General features: G+C 40.5%; 1 non-coding gene across 1 annotated transcript; it reads right to left on the bottom strand.

The window, feature by feature from the left end:
* Positions 1–11,901: 11,901 nt before the first annotated feature.
* LOC127124945 (small nucleolar RNA R71) lies at positions 11,902–12,008 on the bottom strand. The gene has a single exon (XR_007804419.1). It is a non-coding gene; the product is annotated as a small nucleolar RNA R71 (small nucleolar RNA).
* Between the last annotated feature and the right edge of the window lie 12,850 nt (positions 12,009–24,858).

Here is a 24,858-nt window from a genome sequence, read left to right as displayed (position 1 = left end):
AACTTCACCCATTCAATTGTTTTATGGCTTTGTCCATTCTTGCTAAGTTTTCATACACTAGCCATAGGTTTGATTTATCCTAGTTGGTTGATGTCAATCTCACCTATTTGTCCTTAGTTGATTGAATTGTAAGTCTTCCTTGCTTATTATAGGGTTAACCCCTCACTAGCAAGTTGAAGCTGTTCTCACATGGTGGACTTGTTGTTTGTATAAGGTTGAGTTTTCTCCCGTGGATAACGTAAGACCTTAAGGCTTGTGTTTAAAATTGAATCCACTAACTTTTGGAAATCTTTTAGCCGAACTACGGCGTTTTGATCCTTACCTTTGATGGGAGGTACGTAGGCAACGGGTTCATCCGTTCGAACACAAAAATAATAAAAATTGTATATTCTTCTCTCATCATCCCAATCATGTTTGCACAATAAATATTTCATAACAAATAACAATTTTATACAACAAGTGTGAAAAGGGCTCCCTAGGAGTACCTAGGACGTAGTGGGTGCCTAACACCTTCCCATTGCGTAATTTACCCCTTACCCAGACTCTCTGATCTTTTGATTAGTTTTCTATGTGTAAAACTTCTTAGGCTTTTGTTCGCTTTTTAGCCAGTCCTTTGGATAAATAAAAGTGCGGTGGCGACTTGATTCATTGTATGCTTTGCTTATGGTTTAATCAATAAATCATATAGCGACGAATACACCGCTACACTATGTATTCAGCTTGATATATAACACAAACACCATTTTCATCTTTGAATACTTTCGAATATGTAGGAGCAGGAGTCCTTACACGCTCCATGCCAATCTTCTTAACATTTTTCTTGGCACATTTGCTTTGAGATGGAAAAATAGACTCTTCTATCTGCTTGACTTGTAGCCCAAGTCCAACAAAGCTCTTCCCAACTTCAGACTGCATTTGACGAGCAACATGTTCTACCATCTGATCTGACCTCCTACCAAACCCAATATTATCCACATCTGTTTGAGCCACCATGAGCTTTTCTCCTTATGGTTTCAGACAACAATCTTTGAAGATTTCAACCACATCAGATTTATTTTTGGTCCAGATGTATCTGGAGAAATCATCCACCGCTGCAAACTTCTTTCCACCAAGGCTTTTCACCTGCATGGGTCCCATCAACTTCATATGGAGGAGTTTCAACCCTTTGGAAATGATGTTAAGTCTGATTTTCTGGTGTGATATCCTTGTCTGACATTTCCCACAGACTTTCAATTTGGGAGTTTTTCTAGCAGATATAATCATCTTCATGCCTTTCTCCTTGACTGAGGTACATTTTGAGGAGTAACTAATTTGATAGTTCCACATGTAACAGTTGTCTTTGGTTCTGACTCCTTCCATGATTACTTCACTTTCTTTGTTGGTAATCACACATTCAGTTTTAGTGAAGTTAACAGTTAGACCTTGGTCACATAATTGACTGATGCTTATTAGATTTGCAGTCAAGCCCTTAACAAGTAGGACATTGTCAAGATCAGGAATTCCAGGGTAATCAAGCTTACCAATCCCCTTGATTTCACCCTTTGCTCCATCACCAAAGGTTACATAGCTTGTGGCATGAGGATGAAGGCCCGTTAGCAGGTTTTTGTTTCCAGTCATGTGTTTGGAGCACCCACTGTCAAAATACCAATCTTCATTGGCTGAAACTCTGAAGGAAGTGTGAGCTATTAGACTTTTAACATTAGTCTTAGGAACCCATTGCTTTTTGTTGACAGGCCTGTACTGTTTGGGTCTGGGTTGATAGTGAGTCTGATGATGAACAGGGCTAGGATAACCATACAGCTTATAGCAGAAGGGCTTCAGGTGACCAAATTTCCCACAGTAATGGCATCTCCATCTTTGGTATTTCCCTTTCTGCTGTCTTCTCTTCCGATGTTGTGACATCACAAATTTGCTTTTACTATGGCTGCATTTTGGTTTGGCTTGAGGTTTGCAACCAGTGTAACTGCACTCAGGCTTATATTCATTATACCCAATGCCAGATTTGTCTCATGTTATTTGTCCAGTTTGGAGAATCTTGTCTTGGGAGTCAGATCCATTGTTTAACATCCTTACATACTTGGTCATCTCTTCTAGTTTAGAATTCAAGAACAAAGCTTCAGTTTTTAACTTGGAGATGATTTCCACATTGTCTGCCTTCTCATTCTCCAGCTGTACTATCTTCTGGCTTTCAACTTGTTGACTTTCATCTATCTTGGCCTTCTAAACCACTACTTCTGTTTTCAATTTGGAGATGATTTCCAAGTGTTCTACCTTCTCATTCTCAAGTTGAGTTATTTCCTTCTTCTGGCTTTCAACCTGTTTACACAACTCTACACTTTTGAGACACAACTTTCTGTAGGTAGTGGCCAACTCTTCAAAGGTTACTTCACCATCACTTGAGTCTTCATCAGAATCCCATCTTCTAGTCAAGGCAGTCATAAGATTTGCAGATTCTTTTGTTTCACTTCCATCTGACCAAGTGGCAGCAAGACTCCTCTTCTATTTCTTGAGGTAGGTCCCACATTCAGTTCTAATGTGTCCATACCCATCACATTCATAGCACTGGACTCCTTTTTCTTCTTTGGACTTCTCCTCTGACCTTACTCTTCTTCCATTGCTGATGTCATATGAGATGTTCTTGACATTTGCCTTGGATCTCACATCCATTTTCTTTAACAATCTGTTGAACTGTCTCCCCAACATTGCAACTTCATTGGCCCATTCTTTATCCACATCTTGACTGTTTTCCTCTTCTGTGTTTGATATGAAGGCAATGCTTTTGGTTTTATTTTCAGTTCCATCATTCAATCCCATCTCAAAGGTTTGGAGAGAACCAATTAGCTCATCTACCCTCATGTTGGAAATGTCTTGAGACTCTTCTATGGCAATCACCTTCATTGCAAATTCTTAGGGAGTGACCTGAGTATTTTTCTTACCAGCTTTTCATCTGTTATCTTCTCTCCCAGGGCTCCTGAAGCATTAGCAATCTCAAGGATACTCATGTGAAATTCATGAATGTTTTCATCTTCTTTCATCCTTAAATTTTCAATTTTGGAGGTGAGCAGCTGAAGTCTAGACATCTTTACCCTAGAGGTGCCTTCATGAGTGGTCTTGAGAATGTCCCAAGCATCTTTGGCCACTTCACAGTTGTTTACCAGCCTGAAAATATTTTTGTCTACCCCATTGAATATTGCATTCAATTCTTTAGAGTTTCCAAGAGTAAGATCATCCTCCTCCTTGGACCATTGTTCTTCAGGCTTCTTCTAAGTAGTGGATTCTCGTTCTTTAGTAATGACAGGATGCACCCAACCTGTTAGCACAACTTTCCAAGCCTTGTTATCAAGAGATTTCAGAAAAGCTACCATTCGAGGTTTCCAATAGTCATAGTTAGAACCATCCAAAATTGGTGGCCTATGAACAGATCCTCCATCTCTCTCCATTGTACCAGAAAGTATTGCCCCTAGATCTCACCCAGAACCAGAGCAGGATGCCCGCTCTGATACCAATTGAAATTCTGGTATCAGATATAAGATGTCGAAGGTAATGTCACGATACTAATATCTGTTAACACACAATGGATAAAAAATACAGAATGGTAAAGCAAATAACACAAGCAATTGTTCACCCAGTTCGGTCCAGCTCTCCGTACACTTCAACAAGTTACAGTCTTTCTCACCTAATCTCTACCCGTGCAATTTCTACCTAAGCACTCTTAGATATGAGAACCCACTCACTTCCCTTACAATCACACACCAGTGATTTTAAACAACAATCCCTTGTGAAAAGAAAATACTTTTCAATTACACACTCTTGATTTTACTTTACAGTTTTAATCAAGAAGACACACTTTTGATCTTGCTTCAAAGCTTTGATCAAGAAGACACACACTCTTGCTTAACAGCTTTAGAGTGACAAATTACAACCACAAATCAGTCCAATTCAATCATCTATGGATGACTTGAATGACCTACAAGTCTTACGACTAAACAGACACAAACCCTAGCTCTCTCTATATATTTCGCTCTGTCTTGGTTGTGTGTTCAAACAGGTTTTCTAAGTCCCTTTTTATAGAAGCCTTCTGCTGGGCTTGGACATCTTGAAAACCCTAAATCTATTTTCCAATCAAATCTTTTTATAACAGCTGTATAGATCTCCTTGGAAAATAAGTAAATCTGGTTGTAATCCATGATTGAATGCGGCAGCTAGCCATATCTTCAATCATCCAAAGATTGCCATTAATTGTGCAATCACAAAACACCAGACATTCATACTGAATGTTCTGTGTACATGGTGTCCTGACATCGGGTCTGACATCCTGGAAAAATCCTGCATAATCCAATAATTCCTTTTATAACTTCCAGCAGGTACAACCATATCAGATGCCATGACATTATCTAGGTCATCTGAAACAATCCTGCATGAACATGTCTTTCATTTAAGCTCCAGCAGGTAAATAGGATATCTCATGTTAAGACATCACACATGACATCTTGTGAACACTCTTTGTTTTACCAAAATTGCTGCCAACACTTAGAATCAACACTATCCACAGCGAAGATCAAGAAAAAACTACCTTTACATGCCCTTATGGAACTTCTGCCTACAGACGAATGTCGTTCGGCCTCTGTAATGCCCCAGCTACTTTCCAACGCTGCATGATGTCAATCTTTGCAGATTACATAGATGGTATCATGAAAGTGTTTATGGACGATTTCTCGGTTTGCGGATTTGATTTCCACAATTGTCTTGCTAACCTTGAGAAAATCCTGGAGAGATGCGTGGAGGTAAACCTCGTGCTAAACTGGGAAAAATGTCATTTCATGGTAACCGAAGGAATAGTTTTAGGACATATAGTTTCCGAAAAAGGTATAGAGGTAGATAAAGCTAAAATAGAAGTTATAGAAAACCTAAAACCACCAAAAACCATAAGAGAAGTCCGAAGCTTTCTTGGACACGCTGGATTCTATCGGTGTTTTATTAAGGACTTCTCTAAAATCACCAAACCTTTAACTGGACTTTTAATGAAAGATGCTGAATTCATTTTCGATGAAAAATGTAATGACGCATTTAATCTTTTAAAGCAAGCGTTAGTATCGGCACCCATTATGAAACCACCTGATTGGTCGGAACCTTTTGAGATAATGTGCGATGCTAGTGATTACGCAGTTGGAGCCGTTCTAGGACAAAGGAAAGATAAAAAATTACATGCCATTTATTATGGCAGTAGAACCCTAGATGCTGCCCAACTTAACTACGCAACAACTGAAAAAGAATTACTCGCTGTAGTATTCACTATAGACAAATTTAGATCTTATCTAGTAGGAGCAAAAATTATAGTTTACACCGATCATGCTGCCATTCGTTACCTATTAAGTAAAAAAGATGCCAAGCCCAGGTTACTCCGATGGATTCTATTACTACAAGAGTTCGATTTAGATATAAGAGATAAAAAAGGCACTGAAAATGTAGTAGCCGATCACCTTTCTAGGCTAGAACATCTAAAACCTGAACTAGTACCCATAAATGATGATTTTGCCTATGATAGACTGATAGCTAGAGTAGAAACCATTGAAGATAATAACCTAGACCCTTATGAGCACCCCCAAAATTCCTTAGCAATAAGTAACGTACCTTGGTATGCAGATTTCGTTAATTACCTAGCTGCTGATATAGTACCCCCTGATCTTGACAACCACCGCAAGAAGAAATTCTTCCACGATGTGAGAAACTTCTATTGGGACGAACCGCTCCTTTTCAAAAGGGGTAAAGATGGCATTTTTCGCTGTTGCATTCCAGAAGAAGAGGTAAATAATATTATCGAGCATTGTCATTTTGCACCTTATGGTGGACATGCGAGCACCTCTAAGACATACGCCAAGATTCTTCAAGCTGGCCTATTCTGGCCTACCATGTGGCGTGATGTCTATGCTTGCATTGTCAAATGTGATAGATGCCAACGCACTGGAAACATTTCAAGACGTGATGAAATGCCTCTAAGAAACATTCAGGAAGTAGAACTCTTTGACGTATGGGGTATAGATTTCATGGGACCTTTTCCACCATCCTTAGGAAACAGATATATCTTAGTAGCTGTGGACTATGTGTCTAAGTGGATTGAAGCTATAGCTGCACCCACAAACGACACTAGGGTAGTAATCAAACTATTTAAAAACTATATATTCCCTAGATTTGGAACACCACGTTTAGTCATAAGCGATGGAGGATCACACTTTATATCGAGAATATTTGACAAACTTTTAAGAAAATATGGAGTTAGGCATAGAGTAGCAACACCATACCACCCACAGACTAGTGGCCAAGTAGAAGTATCTAATAGGGAGATAAAACAAATCCTAGAGAAAACTGTTTCTATTTCTAGGAGAGACTGGTCTCAGAAGCTTCAAGAAGCATTATGGGCCTACAGAACCGCTTTCAAAACCCCTATAGGAACTACTCCTTATCAACTAGTCTATGGAAAATCTTGTCACTTACCTTTTGAATTAGAGCATAAGGCCTATTGGGCCATTAAAACTTTGAATTTAGACTACCTAGCCGCTGGAGAAAAGCGTACCCTAGACATTCATAAATTAGAAGAACTTAGGCAATCGGCCTACGAGAATGCGAAAATATATAAAGAGAGGACAAAATCCTATCACAACAAAAGAATAGTAAAGAAAAACTTCAATATAGGCGATCCTGTTATCCTTTTTAACTCTAGGTTACGACTCTTCCCTGGAAAGCTACGTTCAAGATGGACCGGTCCTTTCGAAGTATCAAAGATTCTGAGGTCCAGAGCCGTAGAAATCAAGAACGACACCTGTAGTCCATTCATCGTAAATGGACAAAGACTGAAGCTCTACGAAGGAGGAGACATTCCAGCATACTACTCGAGACACACCCTGATTGATCCACCGATTCCTACTACTACAGGTGTATAAATTCTAATCGTCAAGCTAATGACGTTAAGCAAGCGCTGCGTGGGAGGCAACCCATGGTTTTTCTTTCATTTTACTTTTTCGCATTTATTTAATTTAATTTTTCTTTTATTTTATTTTATCATATTTTGCATTGAGACTAAGATTTGAATGGTTTGTATTTTCAGGATCACTTTCTTAACTTTTACAGGATACAGGATTTCGATGACATGCACGTGTCCTATAGAGATAATGCTCAGAGGGAGCGCTACATTGCTTTGTATCAGCGCCCTATGGCACCCACACGTTATCCTGATCAGCACTGTATGGAGGCACTGGGTATCGAGCCGAGTATCTGATTCCTTAGCCACCAGCTTCACTGGGACGAGTTTGCTGATGACTTGAGTAACACCTACAGGAACCTGACATTGGAGTTCCTGAGTTCATTTGACTATGACCCATATTCTGGACCAGATAGGAATGCTGCTTTCAGGCTTTTCGGAGTTGAGTACTCCTTCAGCCAGAAAGAGTTCGGGGACTTATTGGGTTTCCAGACCACTCCTGATGCTATCCCAGAGACACCTATGGGATATTTCCTGGGTAAGGAGGTTGAGAAGTTTTGGAGTGATATATCAGGTGGCGGAAGCCAGGATCCATCTATGCAGCTGTCTCATGTCATACATAACCCCGCCTTCAGATACTTTCAGATGATATTAGCATATTCCTTCCTGGGAAGGCCGGATGCAGAGACACTACTGAGTGAAGAGGAGATCTTCCTATTATTTTGTGCATCCCAATCTCGCCTAGTCGCATGTGGGAACTCCTTGTTATACAGTCTCAGCGGTATCTCCAGATCTACCGAAGGAGTCATCCATGTTGGCGGAATCATCCCGCAGATTGCTGTCGCTTTAGGTCTGTCTCGAAAGCTGTTACATCTTCGAACCTACTGTGGGTACACTACCATGGACATCGATTTCTGTTTGACCAGAGGATTGATGAGGATAGCCTCTTTCCACCCATGTCAGTTCCGACTGCTAATCGACAGCGAGGCTATTCACTATTTCACACTGCCAGATCCTATGATGACCAGTGTGCATGATCCAGCGAATTGGAGTTATGCTCTAGAGGGCCAGGGAGAGACCGTTAAGGAACCGAGATCACCACCCATTGCTGAATACACGCCTACACCACCATCTCCCAGAATCACTGTTTCCTCTAATAATCTTTCATTGCAGACACCCGACATCCGCACTCAGATTGCTGAGTGTCGTAGAGAGATCGCAACGCTTAGATAGGAGGTGGCAGACCTCACTATATAGATGGGAGTGTCTAATCTCACCCATGCTACCGAAGCCGACTGTCTATATCAGGAGATCGCAGAGCTCAAGCAAGAAGTAGCCATGCTCTGTGGTTCCTCTCAGGAAGATGACATCCCCACTATATGATCTCACCATTTAATCTTATCTTATCTCCTTTTTATATTTCTCGTATTTATATAACTCATCTTATATTATCGCATTTTGAATATTACATAAAATCTATCCATTAGTATTTCTATTTTTATCTATATATGTTCTATGTTTATTTTATTTGCATTTTAATTTTTCAGTTATTTATTTATTTATTAGTCTAATATTTGATTTTTGTTTTTATTTTTATTTTTATCTTTTATTTTTTCCTTTATAAAATTATGCAAGTCAAAGATACTAGGAAAATCACAAGACAAATGCTATCCGGACCCCTCAAAGCCAAAAGACAAGAGAAGCCCAAGCCAAAGGACCAAAATCCGGCCCAACCAGATTTTGCCTTGTGGCGCCCGCCATAGACCCTGTGGCGCCCGCCACAACGTCTGTAAAAGGTCGGGGCAGAACCCCTTTCTTCACCATTTTTGCAACTTACAACCTTCCAAACCCATTTTTTCACCTTGGAAAAACATCCTTGAACCCACAAAAAGCTCATACTTTTCTAACCACCACACCACACAAATCATTATTCCAATTTCCATTTTCGATTTCATCCGTCGAATTTTGTAAAAATCCAACCTTTTCACAAACCACTTCATCTTCTTCATCACTTTTCAAGAGCATTCAAATGGAGTTTAACGGATTCATTCTTCGAGGCGGGAAACCGGGGGATAGACAAAGAAAAATTATTGAACGGTTGCAAAATCGGGAAATCCTCCCGACAAGGTATGTTGACGAAAACTGTCTCTACACATTAGGTATCTATCATAACATATTTCATTTATTAGATAATTTAGGTTTGCATAATTTCTTTTCCAATAAAGAACCTACCTATAAGCAGTTGACAATTAAATTTTTGAGTTCCTTAATTTATATTGTCAACCCTAACACTGCTAGCACAGTTGGTACTATCAAATTTAGAATGTTTGCTGTTGAATACCAATTCAGTACCGACGAACTAGCCAGCTTGTTAGGAATCCCTCATGGGGACGGTGCTATTTGTGAGGCCCCTTTGGATTCTGAATGGTCTGTTGAGGTATTTTCCTTCTGGGAGCGTCTATCAAACACTTCCATAAACTCTTTTGGAGGAGTTCTTGCCTCAACTATCCATAACCCGGCCATCAGAGATTTTAGATATCTGTTGGCATGCACTATTTTTAGCCGGGAGAATCCAAATAAGGTTAATGCTAGAGAGCTTCTATTTTTGCAAGGAAGCCTCACAAATAGACGTATTAATTCGGTCCTGTTCATGCTTGCTCATATGACTTTAACCTTGAATAAAGCGGGACCGATTTCTTTTGGTGGATTGATTACGTCTATTGCTCGGGCACTTAACCTGAACAATAAGATGGCTACCCTAGACCCCTTACCTCCTCGCACAATTAACCTAAAATTTCTGAGAGACATGAAATTGTGCCGTTCAAGGAGAGAAGGAGGTTATACACTTATGGTTCATGGTGTAGCCATCCCATCTGTTGTCCTACCTTGCACTAGACGTACAAATATACGAGATGAGAGGAATTGGACCTACGTTTTAGATGCTCCACCTGTTTTGGGTCCTCTTCCTCCTAACATTCCTGATGAGGCGGGACATGACACTGATGATGAATATGATCGGAGAGAGAGAGAGATCTCCCGTACCCCATGTGTCCCCTCATCATCCTTCACCACCACACATCACACCATCTTCTTCTTCTGCAGGTACCACTCCTGGCTTCTATATTACAGAGGAGATGTGGCGTGACCACATGGCCAGAGAGCAAAGGCGTGACGACCTACTCTCTACCATCTAGCAACAAATGGCAGATAACATGCGCTTCATGCAAGAGTCGCAGCGGAGGACAGACAGGTCCTACGACACTGTTCTACAGTCCTTGCAAACGATCACAGATTCACAAGCCTGCAGCAACACTACCAACAGAGACACATGACACTCATTGAAGCCACTCAAGGTTCCATTATGGGTAACCTTCGAGAGGTGAGGACCGCTCAGGATGCCCTGCAGGCGAGGATGGATAAGAGAGACTGTCGTCGTACCCGATCCCGTCGTCCACCTCAGGATGGCGAGGGCACTAGTGGTCAACAATAGGTTGTCAGGTAACTCTTCCCTTATCTTATTTCGAAACATTGGGGATAATGTTCGATTTAAGTGTGGGAGGAGACTCTATCGTCTTTTCTTTATTGCTTTTCTCGTTTTTCCTTTATCGCTTTTTCTTTGCTGTTTTTAGATAGTTTATTTATTGTTATTTCCTTTTAGTTGTTTATTTTGCTTTTTAGTATAATGCATGAGTCTGACGAGTCACCAAATATAGTAGATCTTTAGTACAATCCTACCTCCCCATACCTTTAGCCCCATCGAATTTTTTTATTTTTATTTTTTTGCAAAAGAAAATAGTATTATTTCAAAAGTTTTCAGGTTTTAAAGACATGTTTTGAGTAAGGATGCGGTGACTTGGGAGAACTTTGCGAAACATCAGTATTATTTTAGCACCATAGACTTCGTAAATATAGGAACCATTCCCGAAACCCCATATACCATGGCCTTAATCATCATTTCCGGCCTACGCATCCTCTACGTAGGGGACCGATGCAAATAAGTGAATGATCCAGAAAAACAAAAAAATAAAAGAAAGCAAAAAGGCAACTCCGGTATAGGTGACCCTCACAAAGTCATTTAAACCAAAGAATTGTAAAAAAATTGCTACAAAAAGAAAAATAAAAAGAAAAAGAAAAAACTTACCCACTATTAGTTGGTTCAGAGGTATCTGGCACTGAACTCGGTAGGGCGGATTACGATCCGATCCCCCACAACTACAGTTGGGTCCAATAAAAGGGTTTACACATGTTTATGTGCCAGAAACCCCATGCTCAGATCATAATCACTAACAGGCCACTCTACTACGAAGCATGTACGAATAACGGGCTTAATGTGATTGCGCCTGAATGAAAAGGACACAAAAAGAGATGAAGAGGCAGGCCTAGGTATTGTGGGATAATATGGGTTGGTTAATATAGGAATGAAGTTTATGTCCGTATTTGCGGATTAGTGTCATCATGATACCCTTAGTTCACTCAGTTAGTACCTATCACTGCATCCCGACTTGAACTTGGAATTTTTACCTGAAGCACTCGTTTACATGGCTGACGAAGTACCACATAATCGTCCTCTCAAATTCTACACTACCCCATCTCAACAAGAACCTCACAACAGCATTGCTGCTCCCGCTATAAATCGAAACGATTTCGAGCTGAAACCCTCACTCTTATCAGCCGTCCAACAACATCAATTTGCTGGAAATCCAACAAAGGATCCTAATGAACACCTGACCAAGTTTGTGCAGTATGCCGATACTGTAAAAGCGAATGGTGTATCTCAAGATGCGATAAGACTGCGCCTTTTTCCCTTTTCTCTAAGAGACAAAGCTTGGGCTTGGTTGCAATCCTTGCCCTCTAACTCCGTTACAACATGGGAGGAGCTGAAGAACGTCTTCTTATCCAGATACTTTCCGCCGAGCAAAACTGCTATGCTGAGAGCTCAAATCAACGGATTCAGGCAAAAAGATGTGGAATCTCTCTACGAAGCATGGGAGAGATACAAGGATATGATGAGAATATGTCCATATCACGGTCTAGAAGACTGGGTGATCATTCACACTTTTTATAACAGGCTTCTGTACAACACAAGACTTACAATAGACGCTGCCGCAGGCGGTACACTTATGGATAAGCCATACACCGAAGTCTATCAACTCATTGAAAACATGGCCCAAAACCATTGCCAATGGGGAGGTGAACGAACTCCAGTGGAAAAGTCCCAGACTAAGGGTGGAATGTACGAAATCAGTAGCCTTGACCATGTTCATGCAAAGGTAGATGCCCTTGTCCAAAAATTAGATAACTTGACCATACCACCCGCAGCCACCGTGGCTGCTGTGACTCCAAACTGTGAGTTATATGGAAATCCTGAACACACTGCACAAGAATGTCAAATACTAGCAGGAGTCCCAACAGATCAAGTGAACTACACTCAAGGAAATCCCTATTCAAATACTTACAACCCTGGTTGGAAAAACCATCCAAATTTCTCGTATAAGAATAACAATGCCCTTTATGCACCTGGCCAAGCACCAGCTGTTCCGCCTGGATATCAAAAGCCAGCTAACAATGCTCCTAACATGCCTAGGAAGTCAAATCTCGAGTTGATGATGAAAAGCTTCATAGCTACTCAAGCTCAAACAAACAAGGACTTCTTGAACCAGAACATACATACTAGCGAGCAACTTAAACAAGTAGCGAATAAAGTAGACGCCTTAGCCACCCACAATAAGATGCTGGAAACACAGATTTCACAAGTGGCTCAACATCAAGCGTCTACAGTCGCTCCAACTGGAACATTTTCTGGACAGCCGCAACCCAATCCGAAGGGACATGCAAATGCCGTTATACTGAGAAGTGGAAAAGAAGTAGATGGACCCGTAGATCCGAGACTCCAAAACCCTGCCATGTACCAAAAACCAGATAAAACCTCAACTGAGCAGGTGGATGAACCAAAGGAAACAGAAGATAATAACCAGGAGGCCGAAGAGAAAGAGAAACCTTATGTGCCTCCACCACCTTATAAACCACCCATTCCGTATCCTCAAATACTTAAAAGTTCTAAAACTGCGAATCAATTTAGGAAATTTGTTGAGCTTCTGAAGCAATTAAACATTACTTTACCCTTTACAGAAGCCATCACACAAATGCCTTCCTATGCCAAATTTCTTAAGGAAATCCTATCCAATAAGAAAAAGATTGAGGATGACGAAACAGTTACACTTACTGCCGAGTGTAACGCCATAATCCAGAACAACATGCCTCCCAAACTAAAAGACCCGGGTAGTTTCTTGATAACACTGAAATTTACCGTATTTTCGACTCCGATTTCACATGCATTCTAGTTGTTTTAATGTTATTTTGTTGTGTTATTGCTATGTTTTCCTTTGTTTTCAGGTTTTTACTTTAATCGGAGCCCCGATCGAGAAAAGGAGCGAAAAAGAGCAAAAAACCCTAAAATTCAGCATTTTGTACTTGTGGCCTACCCCATGGCTCGCGCCACAGACCCTGCCATGACGTGTCCAAGCTCAACTTCCCTCAACTCCCACGTTCCCCACTACCTCCACTAAGGTGCCTCACTTTGGCCTTGTGGCGGGCGCCATGGCCTTGTGGCGAGCGCCACAAGAGGAAAATAGTTTCCCTCCCATTTTCAAGTTGAAGGGCATCCAAGTCATTTCCATCTTTTTACTTGCTTATAAATAGAAACTCGAATTCACTTTTACAATCATCCAAACTTAGAGCAGAGGCAAACTCAGAGCAACTTTGTTTCATTTAGGCATATATTCAGTATTTTAAAGTGGAAATCGCTTCGCATTGGAGTGTTACGACAATTGTGTAATCAAGTCTGTGATAGAGTCTGTAATCGAGTTTGGAGCACTCTGGAAGGAAGTTAATCCTGCCGCCATTTTCATTTCCGCTTTGCAATTTATTCAACCCTCCTATTGGAGCAGGTTTTTATTACTTGCCTTTACTTTATTTATTTCCCGCACTCGCTTTACTTTATTTATTTCTCGCACTCGCTTTACTTTATTTATTTCCCGCACTCGCTTTACTTTATTTATTTCCCGCACTCGCTTTACTTTATTTATTTCCCACACTCGCTTTACTTTTATTTATTTCCTCGCACTCGCTTTAAATTATTTATTTCCTCGCACTCGCTTTACTTTTATTTATTTCCTCGCACTCGCTTTAAATTATTTATTTCCTCGCACTCGCACTACTTTTATTTACTTTCCGCACTCGCACTACTTTTATTTACTTTAATGCACTTTTACTTTACCATGTCTCACTAAATCTATAAGGTTAGAATGTAAGAATCGTAATTGAACCGATAATCCATACAATTGTTCGTAGAAGCACTTAAGGGCTATTTTAACTTTCAACTTAAGTTTTCCCGCACTTCAATTCCGTTAGGTAAGATCGAAAGCCGTCCAACGTCTTTTTAAACTTAATTGTTTTTAACTATTTCAAAAATAGCGAAAGCGCTTTGTTTAGTTCATTAGGAGATTTTAACATTAATAAGAAAAGAGATTTTAAAACTCTTTTGGGACGCGTTTATAAGTTTAGAGTCTGGTTCGTAAGAACCTCTTTTGGTTAAGAAATCCAGGTTATAATACTTTTCAACTTAGTCAAGATACTATATTTCTTAAAAATAGGTTTAATTCTCTAACGCAATGCGCGCCTTTTTATAAGTGACAATAGGAGGGTTTGATTAGGGAGTACAACTCGGTTCTGAATACGCGAAAGCGACAGTTCTTGTTAAATTAGTTCTTTTCAAAGTAGGAAACACTGCCCATAAGTAACTCTATTAGCAAGTACTTGGATTATTAATTGATTACGTGAATTACATTCGACCTTGTCTTTATTAATTAAATTTATTTCAATACTTTACTTTTCATTGCACACTACAAAAACACCTATTTTGATTGCCTTTGATAAACACCATAACGACAGATAACGATAGATTGACACTTGGTCTCTGTGGATTCGACAATCTTTTATATTACTCTGACGCGTTCGTATACTTGCGAAACACCGCATCATTTCTCCATACCCTGTGTCATTGGAAAGTTCGTCATAGACAAAGCTCTATGCGATCTAGGAGCCAACATTAGCGTAATGCCCCTAACCATTTGTAGAAGGCTCAGTATGGGAGAGTTAAGACCGACAAAATATCCTATCGGTATATTAGAAAATGTCCCAGTTCGTGTAGGGCAATTTTACATTCCTACCGATTTCATAATCATGGACATTAAAGAAGATGCCAGTACACCTATCATTCTAGGAAGGCCATTCTTGGCTACCGCCGGAGCCATCATAGACGTAAAAAGAGGTAAGCTGATATTCGAAGTTGGAGAGGAAAAGGTGGAATTCATCTTAACCCAATTCTTACAAGCGCCAACTATAGATGACACCTACTATCTGCTCGATGTCATAGACGAATGCGTGAGAGAGATGGAGATGGAAGAAACCACGTACTCCGAAATAATGAAAATCCAAATCCCTCCAATCCTCGAAGACAACCATTGGCATGAACCATACCAAAACGAAAGTCTAAGCGAATGCTTAGCACTTACACCCGACCAGATGCCATGCCCAAAGAAACCTAACTTGGAATTAAAAACGCTACCAAAGAACCTAAGATACAAATTCCTAGATACTGAACTGAAAAAACCAGTAATAATCAACGCCGACTTAGGACAGATGGAAACCGAGAAATTACTAGATGTTCTAAGAAAGTATCCAACAACGTTAGGATATAACATCCCCGATCTAAAAGGAATAAGTCCTTCGATCTGTATGCATCGTATTATGCTGGAGGAAGACTGCAAAACCTCTAGAGAGCACCAGAGAAGGATTAATCCAATCCTAAGTACCGTAGTCAAGGATGAAGTAAAGAAACTTGTAGACGCTGGAATCACATACCCAATCTCAGATAGTTAATGGGTTAGCCTCGTTCATGTAGTACCCAAGAAAAGAGGTGTTACAGTTGTTAAGAACGAGAAAGGCGAATCCATAGCACAAAGAGTTATGACCGGAAGTAGAATGTGTATTGACTATAGAAAACTGAATAAAGCCACTCGTAAAGATCATTTCCCTCTACCTTTCATTGATCAAATGCTTGAACGACTGGCTAAGCATTCCCACTTCTGCTATCTAGACGGTTATTCATGATTCTTTCAAATCCCAATCCATCCTGACGACCAAGAAAAGACTACCTTCACATGCCCTTATGGTACATTCGCCTACCGACGAATGCCGTTTGGCCTATGTAACGCTCCCGCAACATTTCAAAGATGCATGATGGCAATCTTCGCAGATTTTATAGATGACATCATGGAAGTCTTCATGGATGATTTTTCTGTCTGCGGTCAGAGTTTTGAAGGTTGTCTATCTAACCTCGAAATGGTACTCGAAAGATGCGTGAAAGTAAACCTCGTTCTAAACTGGGAGAAATGCCATTTATGGTTCAACAAGGAATTGTATTAGGTCACGTGGTATCTGACAGAGGAATTGAAGTGGACAAAGCTAAAATCGAAATTATAGAGAACCTTCAACCTCCGAAAACCGTTCGAGAGATAAGAAGCTTTCTAGGACACGCCGGTTTCTACCTACGTTTTATTAAAGATTTCTAAAAAATAACCAAACCACTTACAGGATTATTAATGAAGGATGCTGACTTCATATTTGATGAAAAATGCTTAACAACGTTCAACCAACTGAAAACATCTTTAATCACCGCACCCATAATGTAACCACCTGACTGGAGGTTACCATTTGAAATCATGTGCGATGCGAGTGATTACGCAGTGGGCGCAGTACTAGGACAAAGGAAGGATAAGAAGCTTCATGCTATTTACTATGCGAGCAGAACACTTGATCTAGCCCAAATGAACTATGCCACCACTGAAAAAGAACTTCTAGCTGTCGTGTTCGCATTGGACAAATTCCGTTCCTACCTGGTGGGGGCGAAGATTATCATCTATACCGACCACGCTGCTATTAGATATTTGTTAAGTAAGAAGGATGCCAAACCAAGACTTTTAAGATGGATACCGCTCTTACAAGAATTTGATTTAGAAATAAAAGATAAGAAAGGTTCTGAGAACGTATTAGCAGACCACTTATCTCGTATCGAAGGGAACAAGCCTGAACGAACCCCAATTAATGACGATTTCCCTTACCAACGACTCATAGCCCAAATGGAAAGTGATATGTCTGAACTGACATTAAGTGATACAGAAATAGAAGAATCCGTGGAAGAAGTACAGGCGAATGCAACTCTGCCGTGGTATGCTGACTTTGTCAACTACCTAGCCGTCAGAATACTTCCACCAGACCTATCTTACCAACAAAAGAAGAAATTCTTTCATGACCTAAAACAGTATTACTGGGATGAACCCCTTCTTTTCAAACGAGGGACCGACGGTATTTTCCGTCGATGTGTTCCTGAGGATGAAATCGATGATGTAATCTCTAATTGCCATTCCGCTCCCTATGGAGAGCATGCAAGTACCTCAAAGACCTGCACTAAGATCCTGCAATCCGGCCTATTTTGGCCTACTCTATGGAAAGACGTCCATAACGCGGTTATAAAATACGACCGGTGCCAACGCACTGGCAACATCTCAAGACGCGATGAAATGCCACAAACAGGAATCTTAGAAGTCGAAGTCTTTGACATATGGGGGATTGACTTCATGGGACCATTTCCCGCTTCTTTTGGTAATAAGTACATACTCGTTGCTGTCGACTATGTCTCAAAATGGATCGAGGCTGTAGCCTCTCCCACAAATGACACACGAGTAGTAATCAAGCTATTCAAAAATATTATCTTTCCCAGATTCGGTGTGCCGAGACTAGTAGTTAGTGACGGTGGCTCCCACTTCATATCGAATATATTTGGAAAACTCCTTCTGAAGTACGGAGTACGACACCGCGTAGCCATACCGTATCATCCACAAACTAGTATGCAAGTCGAAGTCTCGAATCGAGAAATAAAACAAATTCTTGAGAAAACCGTAAGAATATCCAGAAAGGACTTGTCATCCAAGCTAAACGAAGCTTTATGGGCCTACCGAACGGCTTACAAAACCCAGATAGGAACCACACCCTTCAAACTAGTTTATGGTAAATCTTGCCACCTCCCTGTAGAACTGGAACACAAAGCATATTGGGCAATTAAAACCCTTAATATCAACTACACTTCCGCTGGCGAAAAACGGATTCTGGACATCCACGAATTAGAAGAACTGAGATTGGACGCTTACGAGAATGCCAGGATCTACAAAGAACGAACCAAAAGATGGCATGACAAACGCATCTCTAGGAAGGAGTTTAAAGTCGGCGACGTAGTGCTGCTATTTAAGTCAAGACTTAAACTCTTTCCAGGAAAACTCAAATCTCGGTGGTCTGGTCCTTTCGAGATCACCAAAGTTCTCACTAGTGGCGCGATAGAAATAAAAGGTAGAAATAGTGACCCTTTTGTAGTAAACGGGCAGCGCCTTAAGCATTATCACAATATAGAAAACATAGACTATTCGAACAGTCTCAGACTCATAGAGCTGCCCGCTCAACACCTAACCTAGTACAACGCGACACTACTGTTGAACTTGCGACATTAAACAATGTGCTTAGTGGGAGACAACCCACCTTACTTCTTTTCGTTATTTTTCTTACTATCTAGTTTCTCCTTTCTTTAATTTTTCTTCGTTGTTTTTGTTTGCTCCCCCTTCTTGATTTTTGCAGTCACTCTTGTTGTTTCTAGTAACTAACTTAGATATATTGGATACTGACTAATAGGAAAATTACTAATTAGTTAGTTAATTAAATTCATCATGCAACAACCAGAGACAGTTTTCAGAGGTCGAGTTCAACGCAAGAGGTATGATTATCTAGCCAGGAAGAATATGGCATTAACCATATATTATGATGGACCGACCATGGATAAATTAGGCATCCGAGATAGCATCCTATATATGTTTAACCAGCTGGGGTGGGAGAACGCAGCCATTAAGAGACGGTTTGTCACGTACCGTGAGCTAACCTTAGAATTCCTGAGTTCCCTGGTATACATCCCTGAGCAGGGTTACGGACTTAACAAAGGGTTAATATCCTTTAGGTTATTTAGCATGGACTTCACCTACACCCGTTGAGACCTTGCTGACCTCCTAGGATTCCATAGCGGCCCTTTTGTCTTTACTACCCGCCAGGAGGACCTTATCGATGACATTAATCTCGATGACTTCTGGGGTTACACATCCGGAGAATCCAACCCAAACCCGAATGAGATGCACTCACAAAAGATCCATAACCCTGCTATCCGCTATTTTCATAAAATACTAGCCCACACCTTATTTGGTAAGGAAGAGAATAACACATTAGTGTCCCGAGATGAACTCTTCATCCTGCTGTGTGTCGACCAAGGTCGACACGTCAATATAGTATCATTCATGATGGAAAGATTTGTCCACCTTGCTAAGAATAACCATACCCCACTAATCATAGGAGGCCTAGTTACCATGATAGCAGACGCTATAGGACTTGTACGCCCACTTTATGAGCTAATACCTTTTGGAAACATCCGCCCAATGGATATCGACTTTTGCTTTAACCGCAAAATCATAGGTAACATTAGGACGAATACCTTTGATTATCTAATCAGTAATGAAGTGGTTCGACTTTTCACCTTGCCTAACCATGAGAAAACGAGTGTTCACAACCGAGACAAATGACTCTATGACTTAGAGGAACACCCTATTGATCCACCTTCACCTCCCGCTACACCGCCTAAATATGAGTGTGTTAATTACCCTATCCTTAATGAAGAATCCGACCCTGAAACACCTCCTAACTATTATAACATTGCTGAACCGGTTCCTCCGTTTTGTGCTGATAATCATGCCATGCTCATCACCCGTCTGAATACTTTCCAAGCTGACATCACCATTGTGAAAGAAGAGATAACGCGCATACGCATTGATGTCCTAGGCCTGATGGATATAGCCGTTGAGCAGTTTCATTATCTGAACGAAGCTGTTGCTGCATTGGGACAACAGCGTGGCTGAAATTTCTGACCACTGATTTCTCCTACTCGCACTAAGCAATGAGGACACTGCTTTGTTTTGGGTGGGGAGGAGCACTTCTATTTATTGCATTACTTTTGTTCTATTGTTTTCATTTGCTATGTTATCGCTACATTTTTTTATTTCAATTTATTAATTCAATTGCAATTTATTTAATTAAGCTTATTTCATCTATTTATTTATGTCTGCATTTATGCTGTTAAATTCATATCGCTTAGCTATTATCTTTGCTGCTATTCTGCTGTGTTGAGAATTTTTTTGAAATTAGCGTGTGACGATCGTCACTATAGGGTGACGTTCGTCTCGCAGACGTGACGACCGTCACAAATCTGGAACGATCTTCACACACATGAAAGTGACCGTTACGAGCAAGTGACCATTGCAGACGACCGTTACGCATCTGTTGCACGTGACAACCGTCACACCCCTGTGACGACCGTCACGAATTCCAGAGAGCTCGCCTATAAAAGCAGGCTCCCTTTATCCCTTTTCTCTTTATTCTGATCATCATCTACTCAATTCTTCACTATTTTTCTGCGAGCACATAACTCACAAACCTTCCACCTCACCCATCAACACCAAAAGTTACATCCAACTCATCAAATGGCCCGTCAAGAAAGAGGCACTCCCGACCTATCAACCGTGACTTTCCGTGATGGATAAGCCAGTGAACGCCAGCGAAGCAACTACCTCAAGTTCTGCCAACGCTCCGTTCAGGCCACGAGGTATGTGGATCATGAATGCCTAAGGAAGTTAGGACTTTTTGAGGGTGTGGAATGGATGCTAGCTGCCTCTAGTTTGACAAAACTCTGCACCACACCGCAGCCGACCCTGGAGTTTCTAAGTTCCTACTCATACATCACTCCCCCTGGAACTCAACAATATCTCACCGGTGTAGCCACATTTAGAATGTTCGGCACCGAGTATTCCCTTAAGCAAACCTTGATAGCGAGAATGCTTGGTTTCCGACATGGAGAAGGAATCCACTGCTGCATTCCAGAAGGATGGTCTGATATAGCATTCCAAGTTTGACACAACCTCACCCACATGAACGCAATGGGTTGGGATACGCTTAATGCCACCTACATCCACAACCCAGCCATCAGATACTTTCACAGAGTCCTGGGGCACACAGTTTTTGGAAGAGTCAGCAACCACAAGGTAAACTCTAAGGAACTTTTCCTTCTCCACTGTGTGTTTGCCCAAATTGCGTTCAACGTTACTCCTTTCCTACTAGCCAACATCCAGGCTGCTTGCATGAGAGACAGCCAGGCATTTTGTTGTGGGGGAATTATTACCTCCATAGCATTGGGCTTGAACCTAGGAGATAGGCTAGCCAACTTACCAGCCCTGGAAGCAGAATTCCTCGATATCGACTATTGTCGTACCTGACACCTAATAAAAGCAAGAGATGATGGGAAATATCACCCTGTTGTCAGAAACAAGACAGTCAAGAGCATCATCATGCCCAACAGGAACTGCACAGATCCAAGAGAAATGACAAATTGGATTTTTGATCTGGAAGCCCTTGAGGCAAATGATGGAAATCCGGGTAATGGTACAGATGAAATCGAAGAGGAGCTTGACAAAGGCATGCCTTAACCACCTCCAGAGCATGCTGCAGAGACCTCCTCCCGAGGACAACGAAGAAGCGAACAAAGACCCGCCTCCATGGAAAACATCTACGCCGAGATGTTGAGACACAACCAACTAATGGAAGACCGCCAAACAGAAATGATGCAAGCGATCCAGCAAATGCAGCGGGATCAGCACGATTATGCTAACTAGCATGATCAAGGGATGGCGGAACTTTCAGACCAGATGAGTGCCCTTACTTATCGCGTAGATGCCATCCAGGAGTACACTTAGCACGTAGGACTGGATCCTACCCAGCGAGGACGAGGTGAGCGCGCAAGAGCAAGAGCCAGAGCACGAAGAAGCCAGCCGCGTAATGATGAGCAGTGATTTTTGTTGTTGTTTCTTTCCCTTTTTACTTCTGTATACTGTCGCATTGAGGATAATGCAATTTTCAAATGTGGGAGGAAATCCTTATCACTCCTCTACTTGTTTCTATTGCTAATATTTTCAGTAAATACAAATTTTTTTGCTTGTCCTTTATCAATCATTTACACATATTTTGGCATAACAAAATTTTTCCTTAAGATTAAATGCATACCCTACAAGTACATAGGTTGTCCCGAGGAGACTTTGTTAGGAAAACCGAGAAAGATCTAACAAGATTGATACCGTCCTAACACCCTAGACCCCTTATTTCTACGAGATCAGTTTGAATAACCATTATACCGACACCTTAAGTCTCCATTCTAGATTAACCCCTAGTAGTTTATACTAGCAGTCAACACCGTCTCAAGCGTAAACCACGTGGAGAGCCGATGAATATAAGTGTTTGATGCCTACAAATCAAGAAACTCCTTCATACTGTTGCTATCAAGAAATTGATAAAAAGAACCATACAAAAGGTTGCAAAGTTATGCAAAAAGAAGGAATAAAAACCCCAGTTGGTTGGTCCAGAGGTACCTGGTACTGGACTCGGTAGGGCGAACTACGGTTCGATCCCCCACAACCTTCAAATGGGATATATAAAGGGGTACCACATTAGTGTACCAGACCCCCGTGCCAAGTCAAGGAACAATTGGGAAAAATTGGGGACGCCTACTTTGATTTGACGCTCTGCAATTTAATTTCCAGTTTTTAGCATTCAGCATTTTTTCTTTCTTTCCAGCAACCTTGTTTCCGTTGCCTTATTGTATTCACCATTCTTTTCATAGTTTCCCTTTTCCAGTTAGTTTTTCAGTTAGCCATAGTAGTAGTTTCCTACACTGGGGAGCTACTACACTTTATTTAATTTTAAGTAGTAATCTGTATTGAAGAAGCAAAGCCTACCGACTTGTGGAGGACTGCTCAAGTGCTTCAAGAATCGCTATACTCTGTACTTCGATCTCCAGGTTTTTATTGAATTATTATTATTATTGTCCATTTATTGTTATAAGCATGTTTGTCGCTGAGTTAATCTGTTTATGCCTTGCGATTGGCTTATTTAATATGTCCGGCTAAACTACCGGTATCGGTATGTAGCAACTTAATTTGATGGGATTTAATAATAACCGATGAAAACCCCTTTTCTCAAATAACCTTTTAGGCTGAAGTTTTTAATATGAATTTAATTAACTTTAGCACAAAAGCGTGAAAATCTATTTAATACGATTTTGCCACGAGAGTGGGAAATTAACTAAGGTGAGAACCAACAATCGTGAGAGCGTGAGGCTCAAGCTGGATAGTAAAAAATAGGCATTGGGTTTAAAAACAGCGAGAGCACTTTAAAAACAATTAGAATTTATTTTTTTTCAAAAAGTAATTTTAACTTCAAATGGGACAGCGAGAGCGTACATTATGACTTAAAGTTATAGGCCAAATCAACAACCACGAGAGTGTGAGATAAAGTCTTTTAAATAAACATTTTCTACTGAGAGATATTTGACAATTAAACTATTCACCGGTGACTTATCGAATCCCTGACGATTAATGCGCTGCATACTTATTCCTTCCTTTAATTCTTTCTTAAAACCGAAAATTTCCCTTAGACTTACTATATTACCCCTGAACTCTTACTAATCTATTCCCTTAGCTAAACATAGTGACGTTAGCAGCACTAATTTGACCATAGCTCCCTGTGAGATCGATATCTTTTAAAACTAAAGCGACTAGACTGTGTACTTGCAGTCAAGTACCCGACACACTATATTTTATTATAGCCAAACGAACCATCAAACACACGCTGTAAAAATAGACTAAAGGCTCCCCCCTTAGATACCAATTCAACTATGGTTTTATACCTAAGTCTCTTCATCCAATTTTATTTTCCTTTCATTCAGAATAATCAAATTAAGATAATAGGGATAATGATAATCATCACACACACATGGTTAATTGAGGATTTATTTTTATTTATTTTCACATCACATGAACAAACTAACTTTTAGGAAGGGCCACCTATTTAGGGTGGGCCCAACTTACTTTGATTAGTCACTTTTTTTTACATAGATATTTTCACACATTGTTTCCTTTTTGGCATTATGGATCAACCACTGTTTGGTTCAATAACCAGGTGAGAATTATCCAACTTAAGAGGTGCTTATTCCTTTTAATGCCCTTTTTTTATTTAATTTTTCTATTTTTTTCATAGTTGAATTGGTAGTATGAATCCTTCTCATATGACTAATGGGAGATAGCAATACTATACACATCATTTGTCACAAGAACGAGCCCTCATGCTCTATGAGGATGTTTCCTGGGCGACATCACTCTCGGCAGGGACCCCGAAGTCGCTCCTGTTTGGGACTTTCATAAATATAACACTAAATAGTCCCTCAAGCACGAGGGCTTGTACAGGAAAAAGTGTTTTTATAGCTTTTAGACGATAGGCTTAGATATAGAGGGGGGTGAATAGATCCCAAGTTTTAAAAATTGTTTGAAATTTTGATTTAGATTTTTTTTGACGCGGAAGCAAGTTTCAAATATTTCCTAGATCTAAAGTCGTTTAATCGAACCTTCTATTGAAAAGCCCGAATATGCGTAAAGTACCAATAGAATGGTAATAATCCACAAGTCGGTCACCAAATATTAAGCACAACTAATTGAATACTCTACAATAGTAAAAGTCTATCTCCAACGATATTCATGCACAAAAAACTAAGTCAAGCAATTTGTCGAACACTTGGTGTGTGAAAACAAAATTTGGAGTTTTATATGGTGTTTGTTGTTCTAAGAAATCCAATCACA

The sequence above is a fragment of the Lathyrus oleraceus genome, chromosome 2 (genome assembly GCF_024323335.1).
Source record: "Lathyrus oleraceus cultivar Zhongwan6 chromosome 2, CAAS_Psat_ZW6_1.0, whole genome shotgun sequence".
Classification (NCBI taxonomy): Eukaryota; Viridiplantae; Streptophyta; class Magnoliopsida; order Fabales; family Fabaceae; genus Lathyrus; species Lathyrus oleraceus.
The sequence above is the reverse complement of the archived record's forward strand: the minus strand, read 5'-3'. Positions and strand labels throughout refer to the sequence as shown.